Here is a 26422-nt window from a genome sequence, read left to right on the forward strand (position 1 = left end):
CAAATGACAGATTCCATTTTCTGAAATAACCTCATATAAAAATGGAAAGGGATGATATTCTAATTTATAAGATTTTAAAACAAATCACTTTTCTCTTTCTACTCAGACATTTTAAATGATAAAAATCACTAAAATTCTAACATTACCTGTCTTTTAAAAAACTTGAAAATTTTCTTAGGAAGGCATGAAAATGATGGCTATTCAATTTCATATTAAAGGGGATTTTGCCTGGATCTACAGAACACAAAATGCAATGAAGATATTATAATTACCTAGTTAATTTGAGTAATATATCACTGGTAGATGACTATCATCTGCATGAATCAGATTTACAGACATATGCCAAAGTTCTACTTCACTTATTCTCATGTAGACAATGACATACATATGTATACATACAGATATAGATACATATGTATATTTATATATGTATGTATATATGTATATACACATAGTTGGTACATCAATCAGACCATCACAAAATTAAACTCTCCTCTTTATCAACTTTTATCTGCAGTACAAAACTGTCTCTTCATTATACATTTGAACTTTGACTTCAATTCACAATCTTATTCTGATTCTTTGTTCACTTTTGTAAATGCTGCACCAGTGCCTTTTGTAATAGATAACTTCTCCCCATTAACTATGAGTATATTCTACAAGAGGAATTTCTATTGATTATTGCTTTCATAAACTAAAAACAGGTACAAATATGAACTCCAATGACATAAATAAAATACAAAAACAACTTAGTGTTTTATAACATAAAGGTAAAATGGCAGGATCAGTCTCCATGACCTCCAAGGTTCCTTCCAAATCTAAATTTATGATTTGAAGATTTAGAATGTTTATGCAACTAAAGGATGTAATACTCTGTTTTGCTTTCTTTTCAACCATATACAAAAATCTAGGTTTTCTTCCTTCTGTTTTTGGATTTAGTACAGTATAAAAAATTGACTGATTTCGCCCCTTGTATTATCTAAATCTCTGAGCATAAATAACATTAAAAATAATATTTTTCTTACCATTGGGCAATTAATCTTGTTCTTTCACATTAATCCTCTTATATGGCTATCTTATGTTACTCAAATTTTCATCTGTTTATATCTTATTATCCTCCTAACTAAAACATAATTTCCTTGGAGGCAGGGGCTGTGTCTCATGCCTACTTGTATCTGACAGTGAAGACTTGAGTTAAGGGCAGGTGCTCCCCAAAAGCCTTCTCCCTGAGTAACCCTTATCCTACTTCTTCCAATCTTCCCTCTCTTACAAGTCACATAGGCTCATTCATCCCAATACAAAGGGTAAAATCTGCAAAGTGCATACGTAAAGTGATGTCAAAAGTTAGAGAATACAAACATTGTCAAAAATCACGTCTCAATGTCTCAAACAGAGATAACCAAGATTTCTAATCATAGTCTATGAGTAGGAAGCTGACTCCATGCTTCTGACCACCAGTCTTTTCTTGGTCTGGGGAAAGGTTCTGACTGCATGTGGGCAGAGTAGATCAAATAGACAGGCTGTGTGATGGAAAAAAAAAAAAAGGAAAAAAAATTTTAAAAAATCCTGGTCATAGTCCATGGGTTGCATCTTCTATTAAACACGGCATTGATTGCGTCAATCCTTTGGCATTTGCTTCCTACACCCACATCAGGTAGCATAAGGCATTACCCAAGAATAAGTACTTGACAAAAATATAGTGATCTGATTTATAATATATTAAAGTCTTAGCACTCCCTATAATTTTAGCTGGTAAAAAAATATTTTTTTTTTCCTAATCCCTGCTGTATGGGGCAGCTAGGTGGCACAGTGGATAGAGCACCGGCCTTGGAGTCAGGAGTACCTAGGTTCAAATCTGGCCTCAGACACTTAATAATTACCTAGCTGTGTGGCCTTGGGCAAGCCACTTAACCCCATTTGCCTTGCAAAAACCAAAAAAAAAAAAAAAAAAAAAAAGGGATATCCTAATACTTGCTGTACAGCTCCTACATGAGACACAGCCCCTGTCTAAAAGAGCACTAAGATCTTGGTAGCATATGCAGAATATACCCTACTGTCAGAAGTCTTTGACTCTCAGCTAGATGAGCATACATTAAATGGCTGGAAACATCACAAAGGATAATTAGTGAGCATTTCTCAGGCCCCTAGGCCCTGTCACACAGGAGTGCTCAAGTGGAAATGCTAAAATTCTGCACAGTGAGTTGTTTTGGGTTTGGAATGGCAAAAGACCCCCTAGGGTATACTGTACTCTGATTGGCTAGTCAACACAAATGAGAGGGATCAATCAGCTAAATCTCCACAGTTCAGCTGAAAAGTATTTAAAATAATTATGTAATGTCAAGTTCAGATTCATTTGGTGAAAAATTACTAGAATAGAGTTATATAGGACACAGCAGAAACAGTTCTGGTGACACAAAAGGTTTATCTAATAACATATCACTTTTTCACCCAAACTTACAGTCAAAGATACTTGCTTTTTAAGCAAGTCTTTTTTTTTTTTAAGTCAATTTCCTATACAACTTTCATTCTTCTTTTCCATATTTACTATACATAGCAATGTTGCTTTGGAGAGAAATAAGCTTTTAAGAAATGCAGTAAATATCTAAGACAAATGTGTAGCTATCAGCTCAAAATTCCCTCTAAGGTCTAGGGGTCACAAAGGACTAAGTCAGAAGTCCCAAATTTGAGGCTATACACATAGCTCCCAATCTCCTCTCAGGTTCTGCAATTTAAATTTAAAAGAGTATTCTTAGGGGCCCCGAAGTATTATGAGGGGTCCCTAAAGAACTTTTATATTTGTAATCATACAAACTTTGTATAAACCCTGTAAACTTATATAATGGCTCTAAAGATCACAGGTATTCAAAACTGTTGTATATTCATTTTTCTATGACACTATGAAAGGAGAAAATATAAAAACAATAGAAAAGAAATCTTTCTCAACTTCTCTCAGTATCTGACACTTTTGAACAACTCCTGGATCCTCTTTTCTTCCTGGGTTTTTGTGATCCTGCTCTACTATGGTAATCCTGCTATCTATCTGACAGCAAAATGAGGCAAAAGCTTAATATAGTTATCAAGGCTACAAGAGAGAAAACAGAATTTCCAATATGCCACCTTCCCATGTTATATTTTACTTTGAAAAAGGAAGAAATTTGGTGTCACTAAAGGAGTTTTGGAATTTTCTGAACTAATTCTAAGGACTTCCCTCTTCTCCTTTGCAGCCTTATCCATCTCCCTTTTGTTGTCCAGTTCCCCTCTAAGATGTTAGCTTCCCCAGTGGAATATGAGTTCCAGTTCAAGGACAAGTAACACCTGTCCTATGCTGCTTGTATTTGTATTCTCTCTACTTAGCACAGTGCCCACAACACTTAATAAATGCTTAATCTCTCTATCTAAAGGGAAGCAGATGAGAGAAACAACATGGAATTAAAGTGTACACAGAGAAGATTCTTGCAGGGAGAAAACACATTTGTGAGGAGTCTCAAGAGATCAGTTCACAAGATATCTGAGGGAAGGGAAAATATCAAATGTCAGACCACTACTAACACACACACATACACACACACACACACACACACACACACACACACACACAATGAACAAAAGATATTACAACTACTTACTTTAATGCCTATATTCCAATCTATACACAGTTTTTTATGAGAATAACATATACACATATTGATGGTATCCTCAAAGTAGTGACCAGAAAGTCTTTTGCAAGCAACATTCCACAGACCATCACCCAAATGAATGAGAAGAAAAAAAATCACTATGTAAAGATAGCATGTCAGCAAACAGACTCCGTATATTCAACACATGGATCTAAATTGAGAAGAGACCCAAGGGATTATCTAATCCAATCTTAAAGAGCTGGGCTTGGAGTCACAAAGACCTGAGTTTTCAAAGATTCAAATCCAACCTCTGACAGTTACAAGCTATGTGGTCTCAGTCAAGTCATTTATCCACTATATATCTTGGTAGCCTCAATTATAAAATGAAGATAGCAAAACTTTCCAGGGTTGTTGTAAGGATCAAGTGAGATAATATTTTAAAATCTAATACAAAGTAGATACTTAACATTTGTTTCTTTTCCTTTGCTATATTCCTTTCTTCTGCTAATATGAGAAGTTGGTAAACAGAAGAGCAAGAATCTGAACCTAATTCTTAAATCAAATATAGTGACCTTTCCACCAAATCACAAAGCCTGCTGTGATTGTGGGAGGCTTTTCTCTTTTGCAAAGCAGTGGGTTAAGTGACTTGCTCAAGGTCACACAACTAGGTAATTATTAAGTGTCTGAGGCCGCATTTGAACTCAGGTCCTCCTGATTCCAAGGCCAGTGCTCTATCCACTGCGCCACCTAGCTGCCCCCCGTTGAGATATTTTAAAGAAAGTTCTGACCATATTTACTTTGTACAATACTTATAACCTTTTTAAAATTATCCGATGTGTCATCTTTTAATGTATAATTTACTTTGCTTAATATAAAAAAATTCATCTTTTAGCATGTGCTTTACTATAAATACATATGGATTGGTGAAACTGCAAAAAGTAAGTGAGCTAAATTTTTTTCAGCAGGAAAAAAAAGGACAAAGGAGGCACGAAATGGTACAAAAGAACCTTGAGGGAGACACCTGAAGAAGGAAGAAGAAACAATACATTGTTAAGAGACTGAAATGGAGCTCAAAATGAAAGAGATAGAAGATAGTGCAAGAGGAACTGGTAAATAAAAATGAGGAGAGATTTGGGGAGAGGCAAAAGCAAAGAAGAAGGGACAGTATTGTTGACATCATCTGATCCACCGATTAATGTATCTAAGCAGATTAACCAAATCCCAACTGTTCTATGTCAGGTCCTTCAACTAAGCTTCTCCTCCCTCAAAGCAGCAAGTACAAAATAAATACAATTTATATATACACACACATAAAACTGATAAAAGAAAAAACCCACCCACACAAATCAGAATTGATTCTGGGCTGACTGTTCACCAAAATATGCTTATTCTTTTCTTCCAATCTGTACTATATTCTAGATATCAAATGTGTAAGGGAAACTAGATCCTCCATGTAATTTTTCTTAAACCAAGCATCAAGCTTTCCTCCTCTCAGCAGCATGCATTAGGTTATTGAAGATCATATATCAGCATGAGGGTAAGGGGCATAAAAGAGTTGCCCAGGGGAAGGGTAGTTATTTCTGTCCCAGATGCATAACTTTTTCAACCTTGTCATGCTTTCCTTACCATAACCCTCTCCATAGCAACATAAAGAAGGAATCACACACACGTGCGCACGCGCAAACGCACACTTTAGACTCTCTCTTTTTCTTGAAATGAGCCATGACTTCATTAACTGGCCTTCCTTCTACTCATACAGATTACTCTAGCTCTATCCATTTTTCTCTGTCTTGGTCTTTCTCCCCTCCTTGCCTCTATCTCCACTCTTTCTTCTCTCCATCTCTCTCTCTCCAACCTTCTTTCCTCCCTCTGTCTCTCTCTCCTCTTTGTCTCTTTTTCTCTTTTCTTTTCATTCTCTCACTCACATACTCACTAACACTCACTCACACTCCCTCTCAGACATGAACTCTCTTCTTCCCCCCATCCTACCCCATACACAAACACATTTCACTTTCTTCATCTGTAGAATAAAAAAGTTGGATTTGATCAATTCTAAGATCTCTTTCAGGTCTATGATTTTTGTCTTCATGCCTAGATTTTACCAAAAATCTTCCACAAACACTTTGTGATATAGCTTTTAAATCTTTTTTTTTAAGTCATGTATTCGGACGATTTAGAGATAAAAGAAGGACAACTAGAATTAATTCGCTGTCTCAAAAGTTCAGAGAATTAGTTGGATTTAAGGAAGTCATAAGATTTACACATTAATATAATTAAAGACAGCAAGAAATGCATTCTGCCTTTAAAGACCATCTCACCCAAGGAGAAACTAAACTGCAAAACAAATGAAACTACTGTTACAGCAAATGAATTCCACAACTGAACAAGTTATTATTAGACAAAACACTACAATTTTTCCAGGCATCCCCCCCCCAAAAAAAACATGCCTATCTTTAATAAATTTTCAATCTAATAAAAAGACAGGTTTAATTCTGGTAAGCGAACATTCACTAATTATCTGCTGCATGCAAGGCACTGTGGTATGCTCAAGACACTTACCACCTACTAGAAAAGATATGACTACACAAATAAATTCAAAAGTCAAACCTGATAGAGATAAAGCCAAGATACAGACAAAGTGCTGGGGGGAAAACTTGAGGAAATTTGAACAAGGGCTAATTGAGGGTTAGGCTGTGTGATCTCCTGGGATCCATGAAATGTCAAGAGATCTAGAGAAGGGCCCTCCCCTAAATTGGCTGAATTCCTTACAGAGGGTTTATGGAAGTATATAGGCAAGAACTGCACAAGATGAGAAGTTAAAGATGAGTTAGAATCTGCCCTGAGAGAAAGAATATCCACATTAGAGAGACCACAGATTCATCGATATGAATTGTGTATGAAAGATATAATGTGGATCAATAAGGATTCAAATGGGGTAGTAGTATTAAGAGCACCAGTTTTGAGGATAAGATCAACTTGACAACATATTACCTTTATGACCATGGTTAATATTAGACAACTGGCATTTATTTTGCATCTGGTATGTGCCAGATACTCTGCTAAGCACTGGGGAGAAGAGAGGAAGAAAGGGAAAAAAAAGTCCCTGCTCTCAAGGAGCTCGTGGGAAAGGCAAAGGTAACCAACTATGTACAAATGAGATATAAGTAGAACAACTTGAAATAATCAGCAGAGGAAAAAATGCCAGTAGTAAATGAGATTAGAACAGGTTCTTAGGTTCAGTTTTCTCAATTATAAGGAAAAATTGATTTCTAAAGGTACATCATCTCATAGGACCTCTGATGAGAGGTAAGTGTCATTGTTATCCTCACTTTATATATATATACTCCAAGTGCACCTAGCTTCTGCTTCCAAGTACATTTGATGACTAGATAGTGAGGGTCATCCAGAGTTGGGGATTACCATGGAACCAACAGCTAATGTGGAAAAGGGAAAAAAGAATAAGGATAAGAGAAAGATTAGCACTTAACTAGCTTCTCATTATTCAATTCAATGGAACATTCCCCCACCATATTCCAGGTAATATTTTAGGTACTAGAATCATAGGGTTGGACTAGGCCCTTTTAGACGGAATTCTATTATCCTGGGCTGCTGTCTCCTAAAATTAGCCAGTCATTCCCCTTCTTCATTATCAAAAGAATAGCTCTTATCTTTATTTCAGATAACTGACATTTCCAAGCTTCCAAAGTAAGGGGCATATATAGTACACCAATGAAGACACTGGGCAAAAGATTAGAATATAGTCTGTTCTGATACTTAAGCTTCCAGAGGTACCAGGAGATCCCCTTTCCTCAACAAATAGATAGTGGTATACATTACTCCCTACCCCATTAAGAATTCAATGTATAAGGAAATTCCAAGTTGAAGGTGAACCATTGCACCATTGCAGAAAGATTATAATAGTAATTTTAGAGCTCACAGATTTTATGCTTCTTTAGAGTGGGTGGGAGCAAGTTCATTTGTTGAACCTCTATAATCCAATGACTGGCTTGAGTTCAGCATATACTGCTCTCCTATTTCCTTTCCCTGGTGTGACAATGTGCTAGAGCTGGTCCCCCAAAGCAGGGTGAAACTTCAAGATGAGGCCTGGAGATGTTTAACTAAGATGAACTCAGAATTTTAGAGTCATTAGAAAGCAAGCTTTTCTTTACAGAAGAGGCTGTTTGATTCTGTGTATGAGTGTGTGTCTTTTCAAATAATAGATGTCTAATGAATGATTTTTGAATTCCATAGACTCCTGCTATTTCTACTGGACACCAAGGGGTCAGGGTGTGGAGAGCATGAGCAAGGGGAGGTAACAATTTTGAGTCTTGGAGACAGTGGCATCAGCTGAGTGACAAAGCCAACAGGGGTCTGGTCCTGCAGTCTTGCTCAGCTTCCCTACCCCTGCTTGAGCTTTCCAAAACTCTTGTTCCAGTGCAGAATTTATCATTCTTCTAAGGAAAGGGGAGACAGGTAGACATTTATCTTGTCCTCGGTGGGGTGTAGATGGATATTTCCTTTGGCATCAGCAACACTGGTCTAGGGAAAACAGAGGAGTTCTATGGAGTTCCCAGAACTGTTGTTTTTCTAAAATAGTTCAATTACTCCCTATGTGTGCTGGCTGACAGCCTGGGGGTAGGACTGATTTTCAGTAGCCTTCTTCCTTCCCTTTTCCTCTCCCCATCAATAAAGAGGCTATGTACAGTCACAAGATGTCTTCAACCTCTAAGGATCAGTACCCCCTTAATTTTGAAAATACTTCACTGGAATCATACTTACTTGCCTCCCTCTGATTGAGTCCTACCCTGCTAGCTGGAGGCAATGATAGTCAATGATAGTCACAGTTATTAGAAGTACCGTTTTTGCATATACCACACACACACACACACACACACACACACACACACACAGTCCTATTCCCTTCCCCCCCCCAAATCCATGCCTCTCTCTGTCCTTTGGGCCTCATGTGATCCCAGTCCAAATCCACAGGGAGAAGCTATAGATAAAAGAAAGCATCAGTGAATGGCTTTCAAGAACGGACTCATAACATTTTTTGTGTCATGGACTCATTTGCCAGTAGGGTGGAATCAACATACTATATCTCAAAATAATGTTTTTCAATGCATAAAATAAAATATATAGGATTACAGAGGATATCTATTATATTGAAATGCAATAATCAAATTTTTAAAAAAATCAAGTTCATAGATCTCAGGTTAAGAGTCTCTACTTTGGAGCGATATCTGGAGTGATGACTAAGTGAGGAAGAAGCAAGGAAAGTTCAGTTTAGAGCACTAGAAATAAAAGGAAAAATATAATCAGCATAATATGAAGAACCTACTGAAGTGAAAATGCTCCTAATGGGAAAAGAAAAGAATTTGAAAGGAGAATGATCATCGAACATATCAATAGCAAAATCAACAGAAATCATGTGATTATCTTGATAGATGCTGAAAAAAGCTCTAGATAAAATACAACATCCATTCCTAATAAAAACACTAGAAAGTATAGTAATGAATGTAGTTTTTCTTAAAATAATAAGTAGTATTTAAAAGTATCAACAAATGTAATCCATAATGGGGATAAACTCAGAGCATTTCCAAAAAGATCAGAGGTGAAACAAGGATGTCCATTATCACCATTACTATTCAATATAGTATTAGAAATGTTAGCTTTAGCAATAATAGAAGAAAAAGAAATTGAAGGAATCATAATTGGCAAAAGCCAAGAAAATCCTCTAAAAAACTACTTGAAACAATTAACAAATCAGCAATGTAGCAAGATATAAAATAAGCCCACATAATTCATCAGCATTTCTATATATGAACAATAATAAAGCACAAGAGCAAGACACAGAAAGAGAAATTCTAATTAAAGTAACTGCAGACAACATTAAAACAACATTGGAAATCTACCTCCCAAGGCAAACCCAGAAACTATGAACTATATGAATATAATTACAAAGTATTTCTCACCCAAATAAAGTCAGATCTAAACAATTGGAAAAATGTCAATTTCTCATGGTTAGGTTGAAATAATATAATGAAAATAACAATTCTACCCAAATTAAATTACTTATTCAGTAAATCAATCTACCAAACAATTATTTTACCAAGCTAGAAAAAATAGTAACAAAATTCATTCTGGAGCAACAAAAGGTCAAGAATATCAAGAGAACTGATGAAAAAAATTAAAAGGAAGGTGACCTAGTTCTATCAGATCTACTGCACTATAAAGTGGCAGTCATCAAAACTGCTTGCTATTGGTTACGAAATAGAATAATAAATCAGTGGATCAGGATAGGTTCAAAAGAAATAATGGTAAATGACTACAGTAATCTACTGTTTGATAAACCCAAAGATATCAGCTTCTAGGATAAGAACTCACCATTTGACAAAAATTGTTGGAAAAACTAGAAAATAGTATGGAAAAAACTAGGCATAGACCCACATCTCACACCCTATACCAAAATAATGTCAAAATGTGTACAGGATTTAAACATAAAGTATGACATCATAGTTAAATTAATAGATTAAGAAATACTGTTTCTATCAAATCTATGGAAAGGGGAGAAATTTATGACCAAGCAAGAAATAGAGTACATTACAAATTACAAAATGAATGATTTTGACTATATTAAATTTAAAAGGTTTTGCACTAATAAAATCAATGCTGCCAAAATCAGAAGAAAAGCAGAAAGCTGGGGAACAATCTTCACAACTAGGAATTTTGATAAAGGTCTCATTTATGAAATATATAGAGAATTACATCAAATTTATAAGGCCACAAGTCATCCCTCAATTGATAAATGGTCAAAGGATATGAATAGTTTTCAAATGAAGAAATTAAAGCTATATATAATCATATAAAAAATGCTCCAAATCATTATTGATTAGAGAAATGCAAATTAAAAGAACTCTGAGGTATATCACCTCACATCTATCTGATTGGCCAAGATGAGAAAAGGGGAAAATGATCCATGTTGGAGAGATTGTGGGAGAACTGGGACATTAATGCAATGCTGGTGGAGTTATGAATGTATCCAGTCTTTCTGGATAGCAATATGAAACAATGCCTAAAGAGAAATAAAATTGTTCATACCCTTTGACCAATTCCAGTTCTAAGCCCATATCAAGACGAAATCATAAAAAAATGGGAAAAGTCCACATGTTCAAAAATATTCATAGTAGCTCTTCTTGTAGTGGCAAAAAATTGGAAATTTAGGGGATGCCCATCAATTGGGGAATATGCACATGAATATTTTGGAATACAATTATACTATAAGAAGCCATAAATGTTCGGACGCTAGAGAAGCATGAAATGAACTACAGGATCTGATGCTGAGTGAAGGGAACAAAACCAAGAGAACAATGGACACATAACAACAACATTGTGAGATGATCAACCTTGATGAATGCAGCTGCTCTCAGCAGTTCAGAGAGCTAGGACAACCATATCAGACAGGCTATGGACAATGTTCTCCCCATCCAGAGAAAAGAAAAACAAAACCAAAGAAAACAAAAAACCCCTTCAAAATCTGATGAACATTTCATTCATTTCATTTAATCCTAATTCTTCAAACCAAATATGACTAACCTGTAAACATGTAAAACACAAATGTGTATGTACAATTTTAACCTGACTGTTCACTGCTGAGGGGAGGGGGGTGGAAGGAAATTTTATAACTTAAAAATACACATATGAAAATGGATGAATGTTGAAAAACTTTCATAATATATATTTGGAAAAATAAATTATCAATTAAAAAAGGAAAATGCTTCTAGAAAGAAAAGTGAACTTCGAATTAAAGTTTAGTGAGAAAAAAGACGCCACCATTGAGTGATTGCTTTTAAATCATACAGTAAACGTGCATGTTTTACTATGTATTTGGGAAGTCAAGTGGTTTTTTTAGGTGGGGATGATTAGGATGTTTTGTGATTACAGCACATCACATAATTTTTTTTTTTTTGCCTGTTTCCTAATCTCTTGAATGGAGTTAAAAGAAATTGTACTAGATGACTTGAGAGGTCCCTTCCAGTCCTAAATCAATAAGGAACACTTCTTCGCTTCTTCAATTCCAATATTTACTGATAGAAATATAGTGTAATTATTTACTTTTTTCATGGGTCAGTGAGACCTGCATTTCATTCCATGTTCTTATACATACAAGTTTCATGACTCTAAGAAAAATCTGCTAAATCCTTTATCTGTAAACTGAAGATAATAATTCAATACTTAGCTTCACAAAGTAACTGTGAGGAAAACACTTTGTAAACCTTAAAAGTGCTACATAAATGTAAGCTATGATCTTGACTGCTATTCACCTGACAGACTCACTGAGTGAGAACTCTAACAGATAAAGCAGAATGAAGACAATGATATAAAGGCCTAGAAAATCCAGGAGCTGGATAATCAGTTTGTGAATAAATAAATTATAATTATAGCCACTCCATGATGAAAATTCTTTAGAGTTTGGGAATTTTCCTGAGAAGGGTAAATCTGATAGGAGCAATTGAACTCTTAAGTCCCACAAAGGCTAACTGCAGGAGATAAACAACTGAGTTTAAAACTAAATAGAATATTTTTCCTATCCCCCCCCGCTCTTAAATCAAAAATTGAATATATAATAATTGGCCTCTTTAGTTTTCTGTTTTCCCTGATGGCACAACAGTAAGGTCCTTGAACTATAAGCCCTAAAACCCTTCTATCTGAGCAAGCTTTATAATAGATGTGGGGAGTGAAGGAGGTTGGAAAAGAGGCTGTCACAATTAGTGGTGATAGAAAGAAAAGTGAACCACTCTTCAGCCTAAAGCCAGGGGTGAAAAAAATGAAAAAAGAACTCTAAAGGGAATATTTTTAGCATGTAGACCACCTCCTCAAAAAAAACAAGCAACTAAATTAATTATTCAAATAATTCACTATCCAAAGTACTACAGACTAATATTTGCAGATCTGATCAGATCTTCAAACCTTTACCAGTTTTTATTTACAAATAGTCGTGGAGGGAGGGAACCCTGGGATAAAAGTTTCTTGATGCATAAAAGTTTTACTCTCCTTATGTTCAGAAAACCAACATAGTGATCAGATAGCACATGCTCTCAAGGTTCTCTGACTGTCTTTATTAACTGGGGATAAATCAATTTGCTCCTAAAACATATTAATTTGAGATATTTCTTCAAGTTTTATCTCCAGATTTGAACAACTTTCCCTGACCTACAAGGATGAAACTTAAGACACTGGCACTGGACTTGGTTACGACAGTTTTGTTCTGGTTTTGCTTTGTTTTTTTCCTTCCTATTAGCTGCCTGATACACAACCTGATATGTTCTTAAATAAACAGTGCTGAACCTCAGGGGATGATTATTTTGGGTACAAATTATTCAGTCCTTTTTCTTCATCCCCCTTCCAATCTGTTCCCTATCTCATTTCATTGCTCATTTACACATCCACCAAAAGGGAAAGGAAAAACTGAAAGGGAAGTCGGTAAATTTTGTTTCTTGTTAGCAAATTCAGTAAAAAAAAAAAAAGATGCAGAAAGGGAGTTAGAATTATAAGGGAGGAATTACATTAAGCAATTATTTGCAAATTTCACTTTCCCATACCATCTCTCTTAGTGCTGGGGATTTGAAGACAAAAATCTATATCATAATGGCATGGTTTTGCACTTAAGAAGTTATGGAGCATGATATGACACAAAAATTAATAAGTCTAAAGTACATGATAATGTGGGTAAAGAAGAAATCCAGTAGAGAAATCTAGGAAAATCTGAGGTAAACAAGAATATTTTTAGATGGGGAGGTGGCGGGGGCATAAGAATCAAAGAAGATTTCATAAAAAACACATTTAAGCTTAGACTTTAAGCAAGATAAATATTCACACTGTGAGAAGAAATAAATTTCAGTTATATAGAGGGATGTACCGTGCAAATGTATTAAGGTAGAAGATGTCCTACTGAGTTTGAAAAACAGAAAGTCGTTCTTATTATCCGGACATGAGACTGGAAAGGAATTATTTTGTAGAGGTCCTTAAATGCCAAGCTGGAGATATTTTACTTTATCCTAGAGGCAATCAGGAGCCACAAGAATGCCCAGGGGCAAAATATTTTTTCCTCCCTTCCATTTTCTATCCTCAATAGTGTAACATGTACCTCATGGGAACATAAATACTCACCAAATTTAACAACTGAACGTTGTCATTAATGTTGCAGCATCTGTTCACTTGTTGTGTTGACAAGTACTTTCAAACTGAACTTGCCACATGAAGAAGCTTAGCTCTTGCAACAAAAACATTCTAGGAGTCTGTTGGGATATGCTGATGACTGCCTACAGGTTAGCTTCTATTTAAAGAATATCTGATTATACTTAAGTGAAAAAAATCATACTTGCTACACAATATAAAGCAGGCAGAGATTATTTTCAAGGTAAGTGGTCATTGAAAATTTTACAACACAGTTTCACATATGGTTCCTTTAAATAACTATCTTCCCCATACCACTTAAAATCTGGTTATTTACAGAAGTTGAATTTATACTCAGTTTTTCAAGTCCATGAATATTATGGCAAACAACATGTCTAAAATATAACTGAATGTTATCTCCTTCAGCACATCCTCTCTGAATCAACTGTCAGAAATGATCTTTGCATCCAAATAACTTTTATAACACTTTGTACATCTTTTGGCCATTGGAAAGAGTTCTAGAGCTACATTCAAATCTTGCCCAGACACTTACTGTCTATAGGACGCTGGGCAAATCTCTTTTTTCTCAACTAAAAATGCACTGACTACCTGGCCAGGTTGAGAGGGAAGTGTTCTGTAAACTTCAAAACACTAAATAAATGTGAGTTATTATGTACTTGATATACATTCCATTTTACACTGCAGTTACCCATGCCAATGTGAAATCTCACTGAGAGCAAGCACAGAATCTTAGCTTCATGTTAACCCAGTACCTAGTACAGTGATATTTGCAGAGCATGCCTTTAATAAATGCTCATCTAATCAAAGATGGATATGTACATACTTTTCTAGATAATCAGTTAATAAACATTTATTAAAGATATATTGTATGCAGATATCATGTTAAGAAATGTGGATATACATACAGCACACATAAGCTGAAGGATCTATGACTTTATCAAAAGGATATTCTCTCCACTATGCAGATCTCAACTCTACTATAATTTAAGAGAGTGGTCTCAAGTAGCTATGACCAAAAAAATTAATAATTAACCTGTCATATCTTGGACAAGTAAGTAATCAATCTAAGGTCCAAACTTAAAGTCCTTCCAGCTTGGTAGGGTCATGACCTTTGAAAAGTCATGTGAGCATCTCCATACCAAAAAAAGGGGGGGGGGTAAAGAAGAAATATTGACAGATTTAGAAGTCCTTTACATGAGTTTTCACATTAGTTCAAATCCTAACTCTTCATATTGGGTAAAGAATACTTTTTTGGTCCTCAGTTTTTTTTTATTTGTAAAATGAAAGTTAAGACTAGATGATCTCCAAAGTCTCTACAATGCTATGTCTTTAGTGAGATACATTAGATGAAAAGATATCTAAGGAGAATTTTTCTGGACATCTTCATTCCCATAAAACTTCGGTCCAGAGATAAAGTTTCTGTATTGGGTAAGGGCTCATGAACACATAGCACAGAGATACTTCAGAAGAAAGAGTTTTAAAAGGAATCTTGAGGAAGTCAGTGAAAAAAAAAAGGAAAAAGATGGATAAGAAATAGCTGCTGACCTCAGGGTTTTCTTTTTGATAATCACTAAAGTTCCCTTCTCCAAGCCTAGTGTGGACACCAGACTCTGGAACTAGATGAAGTCTTGTCCCACTGACCATTCACTTAAGAACAGTGTCCACTCTCAAAAGAAGTATTCTACTTGCAAATATAATTTGTAATTACTAAGTGCATATTCTGGTAGAAGGAGCAGTGACCTAGAAATCAAGACACAGCACCTTTCATGGTCATTGTCAGGGAGGTTATTAATCTACTAATCTACTAATCTGTTCAACTTGAGGGGGCAACAGGATGATATAAAGGTGAGATTGATTGGATTTCAATCAATCAAAAAATTTATTAAGTATATGCCTTACATCAGGCACTATTTTGGGCCCTAGGAATACAAATATAAGATGAAACAATCCATAATTTCATGAAGTTTACACTATCATGACCGCTAAACTTTCATTCTGATGGGTTGGACCAGGGCTGTTGAGAATATTTTCTGTTCATCTATTGTACTTATATACTGCTACAGGATTATGTTCCTATCTTTTGCCTCTATTTGTTTCTACAGCATTGAGTCCAGTACAGGGATATAGTAAGTGCTTACTAAATGATAATTGACTGGCTTACTAATATTAAAAGGCAACAAGCCCCATGAAAGACATTCTGAGGAAATCTGGGCTCAGCACCTTAATTCAAATACATGTGAACTCAAAATTAGGTTTTGGAAGAAAGTATTACAACTCTATGTCATTCTTTTATATTTTGGTTTTTGGTTTTTTCAGGACAATGGTGTTAAGTGACTTGCCCATGGTCACACAGCTAGGTAATTATTAAGTATCTGAAGCCGAATTTGAACTCAGGTCCTCCTGACTTCAGGGCCAATACTCTATCCACTGTGCCACTTTGCTGTCCTTATCTATATCATTCTTGACACCATTTTGAATTTGCAGTGAATGTGTATGTACTTGGTCAGCAAAAATGACAAGGGCAGTCTATGAAAATTCAGATTCCCTGCTCTCATGAGTTATGATGACCATTTGTTATTTCTGCTGATCAAGATGACTTAATCAGTTTGATAGAACTTCATTGAATACTTGATGGTCATCTTGAGTTCTTGATGCTGATATAAGAATATATGTAGAGGGGCAGCTAGGAGCACCGGTCCTGGAGTCAGGAGTCCCTGAGTTCAAATCCAGTCTAAGACACTTAATAATTACCTAGCTGTTTGGCCTTGGGCAAGCCACTCAACCCCATTGCCTTGCAAAAAACAAAAACAAAAACAAAACAAAGAATATATGTAGACACAAATCAATCTGTTCCAACAATCAGACAATAATTACAGTCAAAAACTAAATGGCTGCCTCAACTATAAAATCAGGCAACTGAGACAAGGTAGCCTCTCATGTTCACAACCAACTATCCTGGTACCACAGTGCAGACTGAGGACTCATGTCTGATATACCTTATGAAGTTTATAGGGGATGGACTACTGTCTCACAGAGTAGAAGGAAGTCAAATGGAAGTCAGACTTCAGACATCCCTGCTCACAGCCCAGACCTCTCTCACTGGTCATATACTACTTTGTTTTGTATTAAAGTTATCTGTTTCCATGTCTTATCTTTCTATTATATTTGTAATTTCTTAAGGTGAGGGATCGGGCATTTTATTTTTTATGCATCCCATTGTGCTTTGGATGGTACCTTGCCAATAAATGTTTGTTAAATGTAATTACTCAAAAGCTAGAATCAAAATGATTGCTCCTACTTGGCTTTTAATTTCCAATTTATTGTGTTACCTATGTATCAAACTTACGATAAACTGGACAATAAAAACATTGGCTAGGAGAATGAGGAATAGACTAAGAAACAGAAGACCTGATTTAGTTCTACTTCTATCAGTAACTATATAATCAAGTTATAAAGGCTCCCTGTACCTCAGTTTCCCTTCACTACAAAACTATGATAATAACAGGTTATTGTGAGGATCAGAGAGCACAGTTGATATAAAAGCATCTTAAAAGGTACAAAACACCATTCAAATGCATATTTCAGTAGATCATCATGAAAGAGGCAGGATAGCATAACGGACGGGTAATTGACTTCCAGGTTAGAAAGACTTTAATTCAATTCCTGTCTCTGATAGATAAATGTATATATATATATATATATGTGTGTGTGTGTGTGTGTGTGTGTGTGTGTGTGTGTGTGTGTGTGTGTGTGTGTGTGTGTGTGTGTGTGTGTGTGTGTGTGTATATATATATATATATATATATATATATATATATATATTAGATTGTATGACTCTGGGCAAATCATTTAACCTTTTAGTGACCCAAGTAATCCTCTAGAAATCTTTAATTCTCAATAAATTCCAGAATAGTAACTGATTGCCATTAGTAGAGAAAGCATCCTCAACTGAAAGCTCTAACACTGAAATCAATGATTTCCTCAAAAGAAAAAAAATGATCATAATAGTAGACAGTTATAAAATTGGGTAGGGTATGTGTACATTTAGCAGAAAGTCTACAAGAAGTTCAGCAGTCAATTAAAACACAACAATCTCTGCCCATGCCTATTTGCATCAACTTTGACAAGATTTTGTAGATAGCACTATGTCTAACCTACTGCTAAAGCAAACAACTGATTGGATGAGACAGTTGTTCCTATGATGATTCAGAATGGGAAAATCACTACTAACTAAAATAATAAGCATATAGTAATGAGAAAACTAGTTAATTATAGATAGAAAATACATATTAGCAGTAATAAAGTCACCAGATGTGTAACTAAAGGATGGATTATCTTGGCTTTTGTAGACATTAGCAAATAAAATGAACCCTTAGTTATCGCTTTAAAAAATGATTATGAACAAACACCACACCACTGTATCTCCTTCCTCAAGCAAACTTGAATGCTTCCGAAATAGGAAATAAATTATCATCATCATCATCATCATCTAACTGATGGCAAATCAGCAGTAACTGGAGCACTGAGTAACAAGGAAAACAGCAGAGAAGAATCCAAGACCAGAAAATTACTTGCACTACTATGACTGATCAGTTCATTAACAAGAAAGGAGAATTCAGACTGGTGGGCAATGCCTATAAATGGCCAGTCTTTTCCCTATGAGAGATGGAAGTACAAGAAAAGCCATAGGAAACAGAAGAAATAAATATGAAAGGAGACAAAAGTGCAGAAAGAAATAGAGGGGGGGAAGTGGGGAGATTAGAAGCAAAAGAGATTAGAAGTGTTGACAGGGGAGAAGGCAACAAGCATTCTCTGGCAATAGAGAAGACTGTCAGTAACAAATGAGACAAAGAACAGAAGAGGCCTGCTGAGAAAAGATACATACTGCCATCTGAACCAAAGTTTAGGGAAACTCTACTCTGTGTATTTGTGTTTGTATGAGGATCAGGATGAACAAGAGTATCATCAAACAGACACAGCTACCTCAAAGGTGCCAGAAAGTACAAATGGGCAAAGATATACTCTATCCCATAGACTTCAGTCACCTGGGGAGGACAACAATAACTGTAACAAGTTAAGTCATAATACTGTAAAAGGCTTTACAGCCTCTAAAATTGAATACAAAGAACAAAGCAACAGCTATACTGTAAAAGTCATCCTATATCCTAGTTTCTAAACTTCTGATGAAAGGTCAAAAACAGAAGTGTAAGAAAACTGTGTTAATACTGAAAGAGAGAAATACTGTAGATGATTTTAAAATGACAAACACAGGAGAAGGTGAACCCATAGCACATTTAACATGATATCAAGGTTCATAATAGTCATTTGTTCAAATTCTTTGAACTGTAAGTCACCTAAATCTATTTAACAGCACTGTTCATTCATGATCACTTATTAAGGCATCAAGAACAAGCTCTGTTTTTTATTTTCATAAGTAAATATAGTTTATTGAACAATGTATAATTTTTGAAATGATGGCCTTCACAATTCAAAAACCACATGACTATACTATAATGAAAAAGTTTTAAAAAAAACTTCATGGAGCTCCATAAAAGTCCTATTCCAATAGCTACAGATTTAGAGATGAACCCTAAGTTCTGGAAAGTCAGTGGAGCAATAACACTAGAAAAATTTCCACTATTACCATGAAAACAAGACAGTTCATTTTCCAAGGTCCAGCTGAACTAATCATGGAAAGTTACATCCCCAGTAGGCTAATAACATAAAGACAGAATATTTTTGACAGTGGAAACCCATGAAGGGGGGGGGGATTTGTAATCCTCAGTTCTGTGCTGCTCTCCTCTGTTTCTGCAATGATGGTAGCAAACAGTATACTAAGAGCCAAAAAAGTTTCTATGTCATCAACAAATTTGAATTTGACTTGTTGGTATTATAAATATGAGAGTTCCTTGCACAGTGACCATATTGCTAGTTGGAATGAATCACATCAATCTGGAGAACAAAGAAAACAATTATAGCTAAATGGAAAATGGCTCACAGTATCTTCTGAGAGAAGCAAACAAGAACATAGTGAAATGTATTTCATAAGCCTAAAAGTCGCACAAAATTGGACTATTGAAATTCTAATGAGAAGCAGTTATAAAAAGTCCACCATGAAAATATTACAGTTTAACTACTCTAACCATGCAGAAGACAAAAAGGTAGAGAAATACTATTAAGAATTTTATAAGACTCTCCAAATCAAATCAAAATATAAAATGATAACTTTGTGACAATAGTCGGTACACAGTGAGATCCATCAACTTGCAATAACTAATATCAAAATCTATAATAAACAAGGATAAAAATAGTAATAAGAAAAAAGTTTATAATTAATAAGATTTAATCTTAAATAATTTAAACAAGGTACTGAAAAATCAAAAATGGAAAACAATAAACAGGAAAAAACTTCAACACTGACTAAAATAATTTCATACAAAAGTCAAACCACTCTCTTCTAGATCTGATAGGTGAGCTCCAGGGTTCTCCAAATTATGTTTCTCTACACGTAACACCCTCCCTTCCCCTTTCCAACGCCCATTTTGTGACATCTTTTACCATTAGAATATAAACTCTCTGAGGCAAGGACCGTCTTGCTTGCCTGTCTTTGTATCCTGAATATGTAACATAGTGTCTGGTATATAGTAAGCAAGTTTTAATAAATGCCTTCCCTACCTAGCTACCTAAATTGTTAAAAATAGAAAGCTGAAAGCCAACACTAACATCTGACTTACTTCCCAGCGAGGGAGAGAAAAGCTACAAAAATGCAACATATATTCCTAATAGATAAAGGATGTAAATTCAATTGTAAAAATCTTACAAAGAAACATGATAGGCCCTTATAAGCAGTACTGCCTTATAAAGCAAAAGGAAGAAGTGGAAGTAAAATCAGTAAAAAAAAAATGTTGGTAAAGATAGCCAACTAAGTAGAATCAGCTCAAAGGCAAACAGGGATGAAAACAGAAAGAAAACTATGAACAAAAAAAAAAAAGAAAGAAAAGATTTGCAAAAATTATTTCAACAAACTCCCTTCAAGGACAGAGGAACAAGTACATTTAGTTCCTAACATCACAGTCCTTGAGGTGTTTACAGATTAATGGTACTAAATAAAAAGAACAGCAGCTAAACTGAAACAAATTTATAGAGAGGAAACCTGTATTTAAGGCGATAGAAAGGATTTTATAATTTACAAATACTTAGACCCTAAAAAAAGGTGACTGAGAAAACAACCAGTCTAAATATCCACTCTTCCATCTAAACAAAAATTTTATGAGGGTAATATAAACATCAATTGACAAAAGCTTTCACAAACAATGTTTAAAAAACAGAGCACATTTTTACCAGCTCCCATAAAATTCCACTGTGATGACTGTAAGTTAATTACAAAAGAGCACTAAGTTCAGAGAAAAAGTGCCACAACAGTCTCTTTATATTAAGATTCCTTAGAAGAACTCACAACAGAAACAACTCTGTTCAGTGACCCGCCAATAAAAAACAGCAGGCAAGGCTTAAAATAGGGAGATATATGCTTGCCAGGAGTATTTACCACTGTGATGGAAGAACTTCATCACACAGGCCACATATTGATAAATTTTCTTTAGTTGGTGATTTTGTATAGATTGCATCAAGCTCATTGTAGAATTGCCTATAAGAGATTTATAATCACTCAAAGGAAAGACAAAATGGCTTTTTAAAAATTCTTAATGTCAGAATATATAAAATCAAGGATTCCTAACCATGAAGATACATTTTTTAAAAAATATTTGTTCACTGTATTCAAAAATAACTAGTTTCCTTTGTAAACATATGTACTCTATTTTATGCATTTAAAAACAATTCTGAGGAGAGGTTCAGCAACTCTAAGGGTTTTGTAACAAACGAAATATTAAGAATCCCTAATCTAGAACATTAACTGTATCTGAGGCAGTTAATACACATAGACATAGAGCTGAAAAGGTGAGAGAGAGCAAGACAGAGAGGAGAGAGAGATCATTGAATTTTTTTCAGTAAACTGAAATGTACCTTTACTGACCTCTACCTTCCTATAACAGCAAATGTCCATCATTTTAAATATAAGGATTTTACCAGTTTTTACTATGTTGCTATATTTGATATATTGTTATTTGCTATATTGAGATCTAGAATACCATTACCTCCAAAGAAATAAAGAATGAGCATTACATTGAGGGCAATGGAAAGAGACATGGTTGGGGTGAGCAAGCTGCAACACACAACCAAGAAGGAACTTTTTAGAATAACAGTAAAGGATGTCATCAAAAAAGAAGGGTCCTGAAGAGGTTATGAAAAAGGGTAAAAACATCACTTGTACAAAAATATTCATAGCAGCCCTGTTTGTGGTAGCAAAGAATTGAAAATTAAATGATCCATCAATTGGGGAATGGCTTAACAAACTGTGGTATATGGATGTGATGGAACACTATTGTTCTATTAGAAACCAGGAGGGAAGTATTTCCATGAACTGATGCTGAGTGAGATGAGAAGAACCAGAAGAACATTGTACACCCTAACAACAACATGGGGCTGATGATCAAACTTGATAGACTTGCTCATTCCATCAGTGCAACAATCAGATGCAATTTTGGGATATCTGTGATGGGGAATACCATCTGTATCCAGTGAAAGAATTGTAGTTGGAATAAAGACCAAAGACTATTAGCTTTATTTTTTTTTTAAAAAAAAGTTATCTTATTATGTAATTTTGCTATCTCTTATACTTTATAATTGTTCCTTAAGGACATGATTTCTCTCTCATCACAATCAACTTAGATCAGTGTTTACCATGGAAACAATGTAAAGATTAACAGACTGCTTTCTGTGGGAGGTGGGGGGAGGAAAGCAAGATTAAAGGAAAAATTGTAAAATTCAAAATAAATAAATAAATTTAATTTAAAAAAGAAGGGTGTACATTTGGTGAAAGTGGAAGAAGAATGATATAGGTGAACAGCTGGTGTCCCATGAGGATCACTGGTGAGGATGGGACATCATATACATCCAATGCATTGGGTGAACTTCTTGTGCTAACTTTTGTGAGGACAATGAAAAGGACTGTAAAGGATAGACAGACATGCCTGAATTTCAATATACAATATTAGAGGAAACATCTGAATTAAAATCACAAGTACATTTGAGTTTCTGAGATGTAATTAATAATTTTCTGACTTTTTTTTTTAGAGAATTCAATGTTGAGCACTCGGAAAAGTTTTGCAGTGCTGATGTAATGGGACAGGTGTGAGTGAAAGGTGAATCCAGGGTTACCCAATTTAATCAGAGGAGGAATGTTATGACTATCTTCATACTGCAACAACAATCTTATAAAATAGAATCCAGACTTTCAGTGGTATTGCAGATATATTTGTTGCTTACAGTAAGAGCACAAGTAATTTTTTTTCTATCACCTTTTGTACCTTCAGTGAAAACAGAGTCAACAAATCAATCCCACCAAAGGATACATGTAAAGTCTACCTTGAAGAAGCAGCATTATGGTCTGCTGACATTTTTATTATTCTCCTACCTACTAATGTAGACAATGTGCCAACCATGACATGAAATGTTATTGCAGTGAAAAACACAGTAGACACTGTACAGGATTCTCAACCCTATTTTAACATTAAAGAGGCAACTTTTGCTGGTGCTCATCCCTGGAATTCAGTTAAAATTCAAACATTAAGGAGAACCTGAAGAAAATAATGGCTAGGTCCTCAATCTGCAGAGGTGTCATCTATTCAGGATAAATAATTTCAGGATGAAGAACTCTCCAAGATAATCTTTCTTGGAACTTCATGAAAAAAATTAAGGTAGCATGTCATCAAGCAGTAATGAAGTACCAAGTATGTTCCAGGTACTATCCATATGTGACAGTAAGGGCACATAGGCAATTTTTCAGGCAAAAGTCAACAAAACTCAATTAAGATTCACATAGTACCAGGCATACAAAGAAAAGACAAAGGGGGCAGAGCCAAGATGGCGACAAGAGAGGATGTCTCTTAGATGCTCTCTCTTAAAACTTGTAAGCTAAGGACTCTAACTACAATTTCGAGAGACAAAATACACATAGGGACCCAGTGAGTCAGTTCTCCAATCCAAGGTAACCTGGAAAAGAGCAGAAAGGCTCAGCTCCACGGGGTCAGAGGACTAGCCCACCAGAGGGGTGGCCCACCACAGTGAAGGAACTTCAGCCTCCCTGAGGCAGCACCAGGGCACTGGGAGCCATGGCTCATAGCAGCTGGGGAATTTCCTGACCTACACCCCCAGGGAGCACCAAGCACAACTTGGGGGAACAGCAGGGGACCTCTGCCAGAGTGAGCATGTGAAGCCCAGCCCTCAGGGCACACACAGCAAGCAGCTTGGTCATCGCATGCCCAAATCCAGGAACAGGAAGCAGAAGCCAGTAAGTAGGAGCCCCTAGGGGCATGAGTGTTGAGCCTAGGGAGGGAGTGGAGAGAAACTGCTGAGCTCTGTCCTCTGTCTCTGGAACAGTACTCTGGGGTTCTGACTATATTCAGATCCTGATCATACTCTAGGCCCTCAATAGAACAGCAGGCCCCCCCCACCTCAGCCTCATGGGAGAGGGGTGTGTTTGTGGTCATTCACAGACCAGGAGGGAAGAGAGAGCCTCACACATGGAGATCCTTGTGGGAGTGTGTCCCAATAATACTCAAAAGCTCAGGAAGCACCCCCAAAACCAGGCACAGGATGGGGAAATGAGTAAGCAGAGAAAAAAGAGGAACACCATTGAGAAATACTTTGCCAGTGATCCCAAGAAGGATCAAAACACTCAATCTGAAGATGAAGTATAAGCTTCTACATCTAAAGACTTCAAGAAAAACGGAAACTGGGTTCAGGCTATGACAGAGCTCAAAAAAGACTTGCAAATCAAGTGAGGGAGATAGAAGAAAAATTGGGAAAATAAATGAGAGAGATGCAGGAAAAACATGAAAATGAAGTCAGCAGCTTAGTCAAGGAGATCCAAAAAAAATGCTGAAGAAAATACCATGCTAAAAACCAGCATAAGTCAAATAGATAAAACAGTTCAAAAAGATATGGAGGAGAAGAATGCTTTAAAAAGCAAAATTGGAGAGATGGAAAAAGAGATAAGAAAGCTCTCTGAGAAAAACAAATCCTTCAGACAAAAAATAGAAGTGAGGGAGACTGCTGATTTTACAAGAAATCAGGACACAATACTTCAAAATCAAAGGAATGAAAAATTAGAAGAAAATGTGAAACATCTCATTGAAAAAACAACTGATATGGAAAACAGATTTAGGAAAGATAATTTAAAACTTATTGGAATATCTGAAAATCATGATCAGGAAAAGAGCCTTGACATCATTTTCAAAGAATTACTACAGGAAAATTGCCCTGATATTTTAGAAGCAGAGGGCAAAATAGAAATAGAGAGAATCCACTGATCTCCTGGAGAAAGAGATCCAAAGAAACAACCCCCAGGAATATTACAGCCAAGTTCCAGAACTCCCAAGTCAAAGAGAAAATATTACAAGCAGCCAGAAGGACACAATTCAAATATCATGGAGCTGAAGTCAGGATCACACAGGACTTAGCAGCAACTACATTAAAAGCTTGTAGGGCTTGGAATATAATATACCAGAAGGCAAAAGAGGTTAGAATGAAGCCAAGAATCAACTACCCAGCAAGGCTGAATGTCCTCTTCCAAGGAAAAAGATGGACTTTCAATGAACCAGGGGAATTTCAAATGTTCCTGCTGGAATGGCCAGAGCTGAACAAAAGGTTTGACCTTCAAATACAGGACTCAAGTGAAGCACAGAGAGTGGAGGAGAAGGGGAAAATATGAAGGACTTAATGATGATGAACTACATGTATTCCTGTATGGAAAAATGATACTGATAATACTCATATGAACCTTATCATTTAATAGAGCAGGTAGGAGGAGCTTTTATAGATGAAGCACAGAAGAGAGCTGAGTTTGAAGATATAATGTGGTATAAAAATGGAGTCAATAGATAAAAGGGAGAAAGAAAAAGTAGAGGAGGAATAGGTTAAGATATTTCATATAATAAGATTTTTCTTTATTACAATGAGCTATTGCAATGATATCAAAAGGGGGAAGGCAAGGGGGAATGAGGGAACCTTCGCTCTCATCAGAGGTGGCTAGGAGAGGAAACAGCATATATACTCAATGGAGTATAGACATCTGGAGTAAGAAGGAGAGAAGGGGGCAGGGGGAAAGGAGGAATGTGAGTGATGGAGGAGAGGATGGATCATGTGGGGATAGTGGTCAGATATAATGCATTTTCTTTTTTACTTCTTGCAAGGGGCTGGGATTGGCTGGCCTGTACAGGACCACGGGGCTGGGTGGATGCTGGGACTAAGGGATGGTATGTGGGCTCAGGGCCTCTTGGCCCCAGGGCAAGGGATCTGTCTGCTGCACCACTCAACTACCTTACAGCAGAGACAGAGTGAAAGGAGAGAGAAAATATAGTACATGGTAGTGGAGAAGTACAAATGGAGGGACTTGCGATTAGCAATGGCAATGGTGGAAAAATATGGAATTAACTTTTGTGATGGACTTATAAAGAATATGATCCACCTGCAACACTGATGGTGTTGGA

General features: G+C 35.9%; 1 protein-coding gene across 2 annotated transcripts in view; it reads right to left on the reverse strand.

Moving 5' to 3' along the window:
• The window catches only part of IGSF11 (immunoglobulin superfamily member 11), a 205457-nt gene that overhangs the window by 55579 nt on the left and 123456 nt on the right, over nt 1–26422 (reverse strand). The window lies entirely within an intron of this gene.

Source organism: Macrotis lagotis, chromosome 1 (genome assembly GCF_037893015.1).
Source record: "Macrotis lagotis isolate mMagLag1 chromosome 1, bilby.v1.9.chrom.fasta, whole genome shotgun sequence".
In the NCBI taxonomy this organism is placed as follows: Eukaryota; Metazoa; Chordata; class Mammalia; order Peramelemorphia; family Peramelidae; genus Macrotis; species Macrotis lagotis.